We start from the raw sequence: 12016 nt of genomic DNA, 5'->3' as shown, positions 1-12016 counted from the left end.
AGAAAGGCTGCATTTGAATAACAAATTCAAACAAAAAAGCAGGTTAACCTTCAAGCTATGCTGTACATTGATTCAGTCTTAAATATGCATTCGGAAGATTTATTGTCCTGCGTTGATAGGCCTGTGCAGTTGGGCAAACGTCACCTAAGACGCTTTTCCCCTTCCTTTCTCTTGTCAACGCTCTGATCTAAAATCAAGATGATCCATCATTGTGGCACATAATGCAAAAAAAAGATATTAAACTCATTCTGAGAAAATGTATTCCATGGGACTGAAATGAGAATAAAATGCTGCTTAAGCATTTAGTGAAGGTTAAAAAAGGAAAAGACTGAAGGTGACGCACCTTGAAACCTGACAATCATAATAAGTATTCAGTCATGTTTTGATGAATGGATTTTAACTAGTGGTGCACGATAATTATCGGGCCGATAATTATCGGTCCGATATTAGGATTTATGACGTCATCCCGATAAACCTGATAACAGTATTAATAGCCCCGATAATATACAATATATTTTTTGGGTAAAAAAAAAGAAAGAAATCCTGGATTGGGATGAGGGGCGCTTGTTTTTCACTCGGCTCCTCCCGTTTTGCCAGTACTGTGGTATAGTAGTTTAGGGAGAGGGGAGTTTTTCACAAATCCAGCGCTCCCTAACTCATGCCTGGCTGTGATGTAAATGGTGTGCGGCCGTGAAGCCAGGACAGTAAACAAACATGTCGTCGGTAGTATGGGACTATTTCAAAGTTTCAGAGTTAGATAGTTCGCTTGCTATTTGTATTAACAAATGCAATGCGGAAGTTCCACGAGGAGGGAAAAAGGCAACGAGCTACAATACTTCCAAACTGATCAGTCGCCTGAAACATCGCCATCGCTACGATGGTGTGTTAACAGCGTACGAAGACGCCTGCGCTGCTAAACTAGCGGCGAATCCAAAGCCAGCTGCAAAGGCACCGGGGCTTTTACCTATCGACGAGGCTTTTGAAAAAGGCAAGAACTTTCTTTGGGAAAATAAATATGGTCACTTTGAAGTCAAAACTGTTCTTGGCTTTGCTTTGTTCATAGTAGTAATGCTCATGTCATTTGCTCACTACTAGTCTTTTTTTTACCACCAGGTGTGCAAAAACTACAGGTACATTTAATATATATATATTTTATATTATTATCGGTTATCGGTATCGGTCTTGAGAAGCAGGAAGTTATCGGTATCGGTATCGGTTTCAAAAAACCAATATCGTGCATCCCTAATTTTAACTGTATTAAAATGCATATTTTATTTACTGAAACTGATGAAAAGGGTGTATTAATTTTTCCTAAAAGATGACATGTGCGGTAAAGTATGACTTGCAAATCATTATTCTAATAATACAGAAGAAAGTTCATCTTATTACAGTATAAAAATCAGTCAGATAGATAGATAGATAGATAGATTGATAGATAGAAAGATTGATAGATTGATAGATAGATAGATAGATCGATAGATGGATAGATAGAAAGATTGATAGATTGATAGATAGATAGATATATAGATAGATAGATCGATAGATGGATCGATTGATAGATAGATTGATAGATAGATAGACAGACAAATGCCAAGATGCTCAAAAGCCGGTCGCTAAGGGCAACCTGTTCAGCCCCCATTGCTCATCCCAGAGGCTCAGATATCTCCATGCCAACCAGCAGGTGTCCTGTGTGCCCATGAGCAAGACACTGGTACGACACACAGGTCAACACAAAGAGACACAAAGAAAAAAAGTATCCATTTCCAACAACAGTGTGATGGTTGCTGTTGTTGTTGCTCAGCTGGATGTTGATTCTCGTTAGGAACTCTAATAGACCCTTTTTTATTTAGTTAATTAATTATATTGATTTAAAATAAATTCAGAAAAATAAAGTTTGAGTATTTTGACATGTGGTGATTTCTTTGTGTTGTTTATCTTTGTAAACTGAATATTTAAGGATGGTTTGCTCATGCAAATGAACACATATGAAGCCCTCACATCTGTCTCTGGGATTAGCTTTTATTATTGCATTATTATGTCACTATGTTTGACATTTATAATTAAAATAAAGGTTAGTTTCAGCCCTTGAGTGAAGTATATTTTATATACATACACATATACCTTTATTTCAAATACCAATTTTTATGATTTCTGTGTTTTGGAGGTTTTAGTAGTGGTAGTACTTTTAGTAGTACATCCAATAAAAATAGAATAAAATACATTTATTTATGACAGAAAAGCAATGAAAAATACTCTGATGTTCTATAAATGAGCTGCAAAGATCCATATGGTTTTTATCTTAATTTGAACGATAACTGTTATGCTTTGTCCAAGAGAGAGAGAGAGAGAGAGAGAGAGAGAGAGAGAGAGAGCGAGAGAGCGAGAGAGAATGTAACATTTAAACCCACAAATGGTTTAAACATGCACAAATTCAAATGTGTCAGTATGTAAATCTCAGAGTCGTCATTAATGTGTTTGCTCGTGGCTCCCAGAAAATAAGGTGATCTGTGATTATTCATATCCTTCAGAGGAGTGATTAAATATTCCTTATACCCTCAGAGCAGCGAAACAAATGAACCACGGCCTCGTTCTAACACGAGCTGACAGATCTTTTAAATAATGTTTATTTATCATTGTTAACATTTACCAGCCTGCGTTTGGTCCCTCTGGTGCCCCCCCCCCCCCCCCCCCCCCCGAAGCCTCTCCTCAGCTGGCATTTCCTTTTTCACTTTTTAAAACTTTGCAGAACTTCAGATTGTGTTTATCCACTTGTCTCCTCTTCAATGAACAAGAAAGAGAAAGGTACCTGACTTCTATTTACTGCTCTCTTTTTATTTCTAATTGAGTGCAATACTTTGTTTTACATGCTGCTCTCACAAACACATTTCCCAATTTGGGATTAATAAAGTATATATCTTATCTTACTTTCCACATCCTACTTTATTATTTTACTCCACTACATTTCAAATAGCTTATTTGGCACATTTCACAGATGTAGTTACTAGCTACTATGCAAAATGAATACAACATTTGAAATCCACTAATTTATTATCATATTTAATTTAATTTAATTTCATTAATTTGTTCCACTCATGGTACATAATTCATACATTGCCTGTACAGAAGTAGTGTGAGAAGAGAGAAGAAACGCTTACAGGTTAAAAAACACATTATTATTATTATTATTATTATTATAGGTTAAGTAGTGATACAATACTGTATCAAGTCATTTAAATAAACCCTACCTTTGCCAACTGCAACATTTAAGTGATGAACACATTAATGCATCAATAATTGTAATGTGTTCATTTAAAATATATGGTGCTTGAATGGGCCATTGTGCACAATTTTACTTTTAAAGTAGATTTTGATGCTAAAACTTCTGTACTTTTACTTAAAGTGGACCTATCATGCTATATTGGGAAAATATATTGTAGGGCCATACCTATACACAACATGTCTGTGAAGTTTTTTGCTTAAAATACCAAACAGATCACCCATTGTAGCCATGCCTCGTACTGCTCAAACCCCTCTTTTGCAGCCCTGTTAGAGAAACGCGGATTTTGGGTCCCTAGCTTGAAAAAAAAAGAGGAGGCGGAGCTAATGCCTGATCAGAATTCTACCGGAGATAAAGTTAAATTCTGCTGTGATGAAACGCCATCCTGTTCTAAACCACATCAAGGATTATTTCTGAAACAGTATGGAGCTCAAATGCTTTTTCTCTTGCGGGTTTATCACGAGTCGAGTTCCTTTTTTTATTTCCTGCTTTTTAAACACATCTACAGTACAGGTTAGCGAGTGTTAGCGAGGCTTGCTAATGTAAACAAAGAGGAGATTACGTCCAAAACACGTCAGGCATTGTTTCTGATAGCAATTTTCTGTGGGTCCGCTGCCGATTTGACGTCAGATCGGCAGCAAATCTGTATCCGCTCGTTGTACCCCTGTTTTTAAAAGATTTGGGTACGGAGGAAAAGAGAGGGTTTTATTTTCTACTGGCATACATCAAAAACTGCAGTAAATATATAAAGAATAGACACTGAACATGTATTGCGTGTGCCAGGTGTGATCCATGTGGGGGGAGGGGCACATAAGAGCGGGAAATGTGTCAAATTGTTATGTTTGTGTGTGTGTTTGTGTGTGTGTTTGTGAGTGCCAGGTGTGATTCACATGGGGGGATTGGGCACATAAGGGGGGGACACATCTAGTGTGTGTGTGTGTGTGTGTGTGTGTGTGTGTGTGTGTGTGTGTGTGTGTGTGTGTGTGTGTGTGTGTGTGTGTGTGTGTGTGTGTGTGTGTGTGTGTGTGTGTGTGTGTGTGTGTGTGTGTGTGTGTGTGTGTGTGTGTGTGTGTGTGTGTGTGTGTGTGTGTGTGTGTGTGTGTGTGTGTGTGTGTTTATCCGGGAACACCATGGGTGTTACAAAGTTGACTAAATCATCCAAAATTCTATGAAAGTGGTGATCAGCCATTTTATATGTTCAAATGTCTACTGTGAAGGATATCATAAAGCCTTAATGCAATCAAAAAACAAACAAACAAGTTATGACTGATGAAAGTAGTAAATCGGTCAGACCCGAAGAGAACAGGAGGGTTAAGTCAGCAGATGCGTGTTTAGAAAAGGAAATACTATAATGCTACTTTTACTCAAGAAAATTGAGTAAATACTCAAGTACTGCTTCCACCTCTGGTTTACACGAGCAGGAGAAAGGAAAGGGCAAAGTGAGGAAAGAAATGTTCCTTGTTTTATTTAAGGAATGTTTATGGATCCCTCTTTCTAAAGTTTAAACACAACCCAATATATGTTGTATAACAAAGATATGAAAGTATAAGGGCAATCTAAATTGCATTTCAAACGTATAAATTCATAAATGAATATATGAACATATTCATAGTATCTGCATGAAGATACATAATTCACCGCTTTCTCCAACATCCAAGATAAGGGGATATCATTATACTTCAATTAATATACTCTTACCATTGCAAAACCGAAACACCACACTCTCTACACACACAACATTTTACTTTCAAGGAATGTCAGCCCTACTCGGGGTCAAAGGTATAATTTAGCAAGTTAAACCAGTATAAAAGCACAGCAGCCGCCGCCAGACGAGGACACACATGGAGCCTGATGGTGGACAAAAAGGATTGCAACATTACTCCTGCAAACTTTAACATTTAACTCGAGGCTTTAAGAAAGAAATGGACGGTTTGAGTCGAAGCTGCTGCTATATTTTAAAAGGAAATCAGCAGGTAAAGCATTTATTTTCTACTTTTTACAATGTGTTGCTTTCTGAGTGTTTCACCTTTACACTCACTGTCTGTTTTTGTATGAAAACATGAGAACATACTTCAAAATGACAACTACACTCAACATTTGTTTCAATCTGCTGAAGTACTACTTTTACCTTTTATTTTGTATTTTTAGCTTTTTTCCCACTTGTTTCTTTAGTTTATTCTATGGCAGTGTTCTCCACAGAAATGTCCTTTTTTTGTGAGTGTATTTGCGTCTAAATCAGAAGCTATAACTTTCGACATCACCTTCGTTAAATCCAGCCGACGGGGTTCTAATCTCTGCACAGATGTAGTTCAAGTGTTAATAATAGGCCCCGCTGTAGCTTTGCTGTAATTTCAATACATAATACATCATGTTTCTCTAATGAGGTGAGGTTGCATATGAAGTAACTCTTATGAATACACATGAAGAGTGAAACAAAGAGGGTACGAATCATTTCAGTGGTTACATTAGAATTGTATATTTTAGATCGGTTAAATATGGTAAATAGTGTTTATTTGGCTGAATTAATTGACTCATGCTGACATGCTTAAGACTAACAGATATGACAGGGCGCTCTTGTAAAATAGGCATTAATAAACATGTGTAACATTAAAACAGGCTGAGGGACAGCGGTTCAGCGGTGCATAGCTATTGTGCCGATGAAGAGCTGAAAGGAGAATCAGAGGATTACAACTATCGTAAAAATACTGTTGAAACATTTTGGTTCCCTTACATTTAATAATATATATATATGTGTATAGTTTCTGGTCATGTTATGAGTTCTGTGTAATATGAGGTAATGAATTATGTTGGAGAAAAAAAGGATCATGTCTTCAAATTTTAAAGGATTACAAATATATTTAGTTAAAAACCGTTTCAGAAAAGGCAAAAAGCTTCAATTGTTAGTTGAGCATAATTACTTACAACATTATGTACAAATGTGAAAAACAATTGTTGTTTTTTTAAATAAATGTAATCTCATTAAGCTCTTTAATTAACCCTTAGATGCACAAGTGACTGGACCCTACACTCTTCCATAAGTGGGTCAAAAAGGACCCGTATTAGAATAATATGTGTTTTTATGCCATTTTTGTCATATTGGTTAAGTATATGTAATCACTTGTATAATATTTAGTATTATATTTTGGTTCACACTAGAAATATTTAATATGTAATTGTTCACTATTTATAATTGTAGACATTTTTTTTTACATTTTGAAGAAAAAAAGAAATTCCATAGAAAATGCATGCGGGTCACTTTTGACCCACTTATGGAAGCTTGAGGTAGAAATACGAAAACTATAATTTCTTAAAATGTAAACTTAAAATTGTAATGGCATGATATCCAAAACATGTTTTTTGAGGAATAGCTGGAATATGAAATGATTAAAAAAAATGTAATTGCAAAGATACTTCAAGAAAACCACCTCACCAGGTCAAAAAAGATCCACTTATGCATCTAAGGGTTAAACAATATTAATTGCACTTTATCTTTTTTTGGGTTAAAATCACCTCATAGAATTTTGATCCCGTGCGATTTATCTATATAAAATGTACAACGTATGATTAAATATATTGTAAACATATATTGGTGTCAGTGGCCACTTACAGTAATTAAGTATAACTATTTATACCTTTTAAGTTTAAAATGCCTAGTTTTTGTTGACAAAATGTACTTTAATTAATATGTTTTATTATTGTACTGTACTACACTGTTTTAACCATAATCCATAATTAAAATAACATAATTGATAGAACAGCCTCCGCTGTGCTCCAACACTGCATAAGGAATGATATGCAAGAGCCATGTTTGAATATTCATGAGCGAATCCATGGGCTGTTTGTACCGAGCATTAATGAGCGGCTCCAGGGGAAGCTGCGCCCAAATAAGGAGTCAGGCCTGAAAACATGGAGTATGGAAACAGAGGAGCTCTTCCTCACATCACAACATTCAACCGGTCCGGGATCAAGTCTTCATAAAGTGTTTTAATAAGTAAAAGTAAAATAAAGAAAGCTTTGTTGCACAGTTTCTCTCTGCCTGCCACAACATGAGGGAATCAGACTGAACTGATTATTTTATAGGTCTCACTTTGCTTTATTTTCTTCCCATTGATGTATATATTGTATCTTATATTATTTTGTCTCTATATTTAAATTCTTAGCTTCCTCTTTTTATTGTTTGGCTTTAATCTGCTGTTTGTGAATGTTGTGTCACATAAGGGGTCGAGAGAGGGGACGAGGGGTGGGTTGTGTTTGAGTTGAATTGTTTGCTACTGTTGAAAATAAAGTATATCGTTTTACTTGTAAAGGAAACACTGTATTCGACTTTTGTTCAAAATGTGTATTAAAAAAACAATATACTCAAAATGTATATCTGGGTTTAGATGTTTCTTGTAGTTGTACAATACTGTATGTCATTGTAGCTATTTAAATGGATTTGAAAGTAAGAAAACACAGAGTTATAACACAGTATGGATCTCCCAAACAGCATGCCATGCTACATACTTAAAAGATTACAAACCTTTGGCAATATTGTTAGTAATTGTGTTTGTGCCAATTAAGCTATTTGAATTTAAATGTTGATTTAAAAGTGAATAATAATGAACCAAACACAGTTAAGATGTTGTAAACAGCATGATATATACGCACTTAAAGATTACAATGCATTGGCAATACTGTATGTCATTGTGTTTGTGCCAATAAAGCTATTTGAATTTGAATTTAATACAGTCTGGATCTCCCAAACAGCATGAGACGTACATAAATATGTTTACATATTTATTAAACACCAATAATAATAAGAGTAAACAATACTATATAGTACAAATTGTCTCAGAAAAGTGTCTTTGTTTAGGATTTGTAAGTATATATACGTGCCATTACAAATGTATGAATATTCAAGATGGCTGAAGAGTCCCAATCATCTCCTACACAGTTGCTCTGGCAGTTAGGAGAGGGCCGCTGAGAGGAGTTTTCTGTGAAAGTCATTAGCATGCCTTTGAAACAAGAGACCTTGAGTCTGAACAAGGGCTTTCCATACTCACTTTGGAATGTAATTTATATGCACAGACCGAGGTGTGAGGCCAGGGGATGTTGGGGGGGCAAAAAGGATCCACTTTATACAGGTGTAGCTTTCACCGGCCAACAAAGTAGATCCAGTTTTTACACACCAGTGAGTCCCTCTGAACCTGCAGACTCCACTAGATAATATTTGAAGATAATTGGATGTACTTTCTTATATTTCCTCTTGAAGAAATATGTTTCCCCGTCAAAGAGATTCAGTTCCCGGTAAAAGTGTTGATGCTCCATTGTTTGTTTGACGACCCGAGTTACTTTTGGTGCCAGTGCCACCGGTGACCTGTGCGCTCCACTCTCTGAATTATGCATGGTGATTATACGACGTAGTCCTCTGAATTGTATATCCTCACAATTATACAGCCCATTGTCTATTCATTATTTCAAAACGAATGGGAAATTATGTAAAACTATCTCTAAAGAGGAAAGCAGCGTGTAATATGACTTGCCATATTGTTCATGCAATTCAAATACTTTAGCTTTTTCCCAGAGTTGAAAGAAATCAGACTTGGATGAAATCTGACTTGCATGTCGTGTGGAATTATGGTACGTTTGGAAGATAAGCTATGATAACTACGTGCCATGAGGTGAGAGCAGTGAGGCAAAGAGGGGTTTCCAATTAACTTCCCTCAAGGTTAAAAATACAAGTGTTGACAGAGTTAAACTTATCTGCTTTTCTCCACCAGACGAGCAAAGGACTTCAGAAATGTCCCACAGCGAATCTGTCTCTTCTGTTCTGCTCCTCCACAGTCTGAGGGCTGTGTGGAGGAGCAGAACATGAAGAGACAGATTCGAGCAGATGCTACTGTTTTCATATATTGTTAATGTGTCTTTTACGTAGCCAAAACTCCAGCATGCCTACAATGTATAGCATCTTCCAAAAGGGCCAGTCAGTACTGCAAGTGTGTGAGCTTTTGTGGAAATTATTGACACACACACTCCTCCTCAGGTCTTCAAAAGTGAAGGTTGCCTTGAAACTCTAGAAAAGCCTTTCTTTTGAAATGTTATTTATGCTGCCTTGGAAGTGACTTGTTCAAAATCTTTACTTAGTTTTTGACTTTTCTGTCGGACAAGGCAAGGCAAGGTTGTTTATAAAGCATCTTTCAACACAAGGCATTTCAAAGTGCTTTACAAAAATGAACAACATTAAGAGCATTAAGAAATATGGCCTTTAAAAACTAATCTTTTTCTCCCACAATAAGACATTACATTTCATTATGCTCATAACACACACATTCTGCATGAATGCAAAGACACTAATTCTATACACACTAACTCTATCAGAGGTCCATTTATTACTGTAAGTGTGTCCATGTGAAGAAAAGGACTCCCAAACGTATAGCCATAAAGTTCTCAATGTTTCAATGTTTGTTCAAAAACGGCAATCAGCTGTTTTAATAACAATTGTAAATGCTGAGAAAAGGGTAATTCTATATTTAAGGTTTTAAAATTACGTTTTATTTCTGGAATACTGTGTGTAAGCATGATTAAAATACATACATGATTGTTAAAGATGTGCCCGGATTGGACTAAAGCATTTAAATTAAAATACTAGTTTTCTTCACATGGTTTTCTTTATTGCACTCGGTCACTTCTGAAGGCAATCACTCAAAATATTGTGTTGCTTGTTCTTGGATATTTGACCTTCATCTTCAGAATGATGTGTTTGCAGTTAGAAGGCAGTTTTCATATTCATCTGTTTAAAGGCAGGTAACTCACTTCAGAAACACTTTTTGTTATATTCCATGGAATGCTCTTTACATCCCGATAGCACTGAATATATTAAATGCTTTGACAATAAATACATACAAATATATCATCTGTGGAAGCCGTGGCGCTGTAAAAAGCACGACCCGGCTAAAATAACTGCCAGCCTTCCATCTCGTGCACACATGTATCTCGTGCCCTCATTGGTCACGTGCGCGTCCGTGTGTGTTGGAGGAGGGGCTCTGTAAGGAAGTCTGAAGGAAGGGTCAGATTTTTTCCGGCTTCGTACTTTCAAATTCTAGCGCACTCGAGCTGGTTTCTCCATTCTTACCTACCCTACCTTTAACACGTGTGAGGATGATTTTGTGACAGCTTAACTAATTGTAGAGCGAATCCGGGTATAAGATGCAGCTCATACAAGAGAGACGTGGAGACCTCCAGCTCACACACACTGAGCAGTGAGCTATACACTTTTCTCTAAAGTAGAACAGACATTTATTTGCATGTTAATGAGGTCTGATCAACTTCAGACACAAATGATATTATTTAGATAATACGCCTGAATTGTCTCAGCATTTTAAATCATCAGTTTTTACATAAAGCACTAATATACATTTGGTTTGAAATCTCCATTTTATTTGATTATTATGACAGATAATAATAAACTTAGATTATTGATTGTGTTTTAATCTATTACTGTATTTCTGTTATGTCATGCTTTATTATATGTTATCCTCCGCTCTGATACACACACGTCTCAACTATTATGGTAATGGTGGATTGCTGAATAATCCTTTTTAATGTATAAAAGTTAAGACATTTCGGCCTTGCTGTGGTTTCATTACTAACAGACTGAACCTGCATTGAGACGCTTCCTCTTCCTCCTCCTCCTCCTGGAAGTGTTACCCTCTCATCCCCTATCTCCCCTCATCCTATATTCTCCTCCTCACCTCCTCTGCACTCCATCCCTCTGCTGAGCACAGGTATTTGTTTAGGAATCTCTCGGTGGAAATTATACTCCATCTCCGGCACTCTCTATCAACACACAATTATCATGGGCGATCATGCAGAACAGTGGTGAATTCAGCTGGGAGTCTGATGACATTACTGACTGCTGCAGGAGGAGGAGGCTGCAACACACCTGCATCAAACCTCTCTCTCACACACACACACACACACACACACACACACACACACACACACACACACACACACACACACACACACACACACACACCGGCATACACTCTCTTTGGGATATGGATTGAGAATCTTTTTTTTAATATATATCTTATTAGGATTTCATTTAAACCGGGAAGTCCACCAGATAATACATATTTCTCTTGAGGGAGACTTGGATGAAAGGACCACTTTAAATTGACACATGACAAATCCTTGTGATCTTATTACTTATTTATTTGTAGCATCGGCCAATCTCTGTGGCCTCTTGTCGTGACCTGCAGCAGCACCGAAACTTAGACATAGTTAATGTTCTGCTCACAACCACATTTTCTCTACATATTGAAATGCAAAAGAACGTGCTCTTCATTCAAAAAGGATTTCAATTAAATGCAAACCTAATTCACTGTCAAATTATTATTTTAAAGGGGCCTTATCATGCTTATTCAGGGTCTTATCATAGTGTCTCTACATGTCTCCATGCTTTGATGTTCAAAAAGCTCTTTATTTTTCTCATAATGCTGCAGCAGCTCTTTTCACCCTCTGTCTGAAACCAGAGCCCAGTCTGCTCTGATTGGTTAGAGATATAAGTCCACTTTTAAACAATTTCACGTATTTTCTATGCAAAAGGAACTTTATCAATCAGCACAATGGCCTTTATAAACTAACAGCTGATGGCATTACAAGAACTGCTTTACTTTTCCAACGGTGGAAAGTATTTAAAAATTCTAGAGGCAAATAGTGTACTTTTTACTCCACTACATATATTTTAACACTTGC

Source organism: Pseudochaenichthys georgianus, chromosome 21, assembly GCF_902827115.2.
Source record: "Pseudochaenichthys georgianus chromosome 21, fPseGeo1.2, whole genome shotgun sequence".
Taxonomy (NCBI): domain Eukaryota; kingdom Metazoa; phylum Chordata; class Actinopteri; order Perciformes; family Channichthyidae; genus Pseudochaenichthys; species Pseudochaenichthys georgianus.
The sequence above is the reverse complement of the archived record's forward strand: the minus strand, read 5'-3'. Positions refer to the sequence as shown.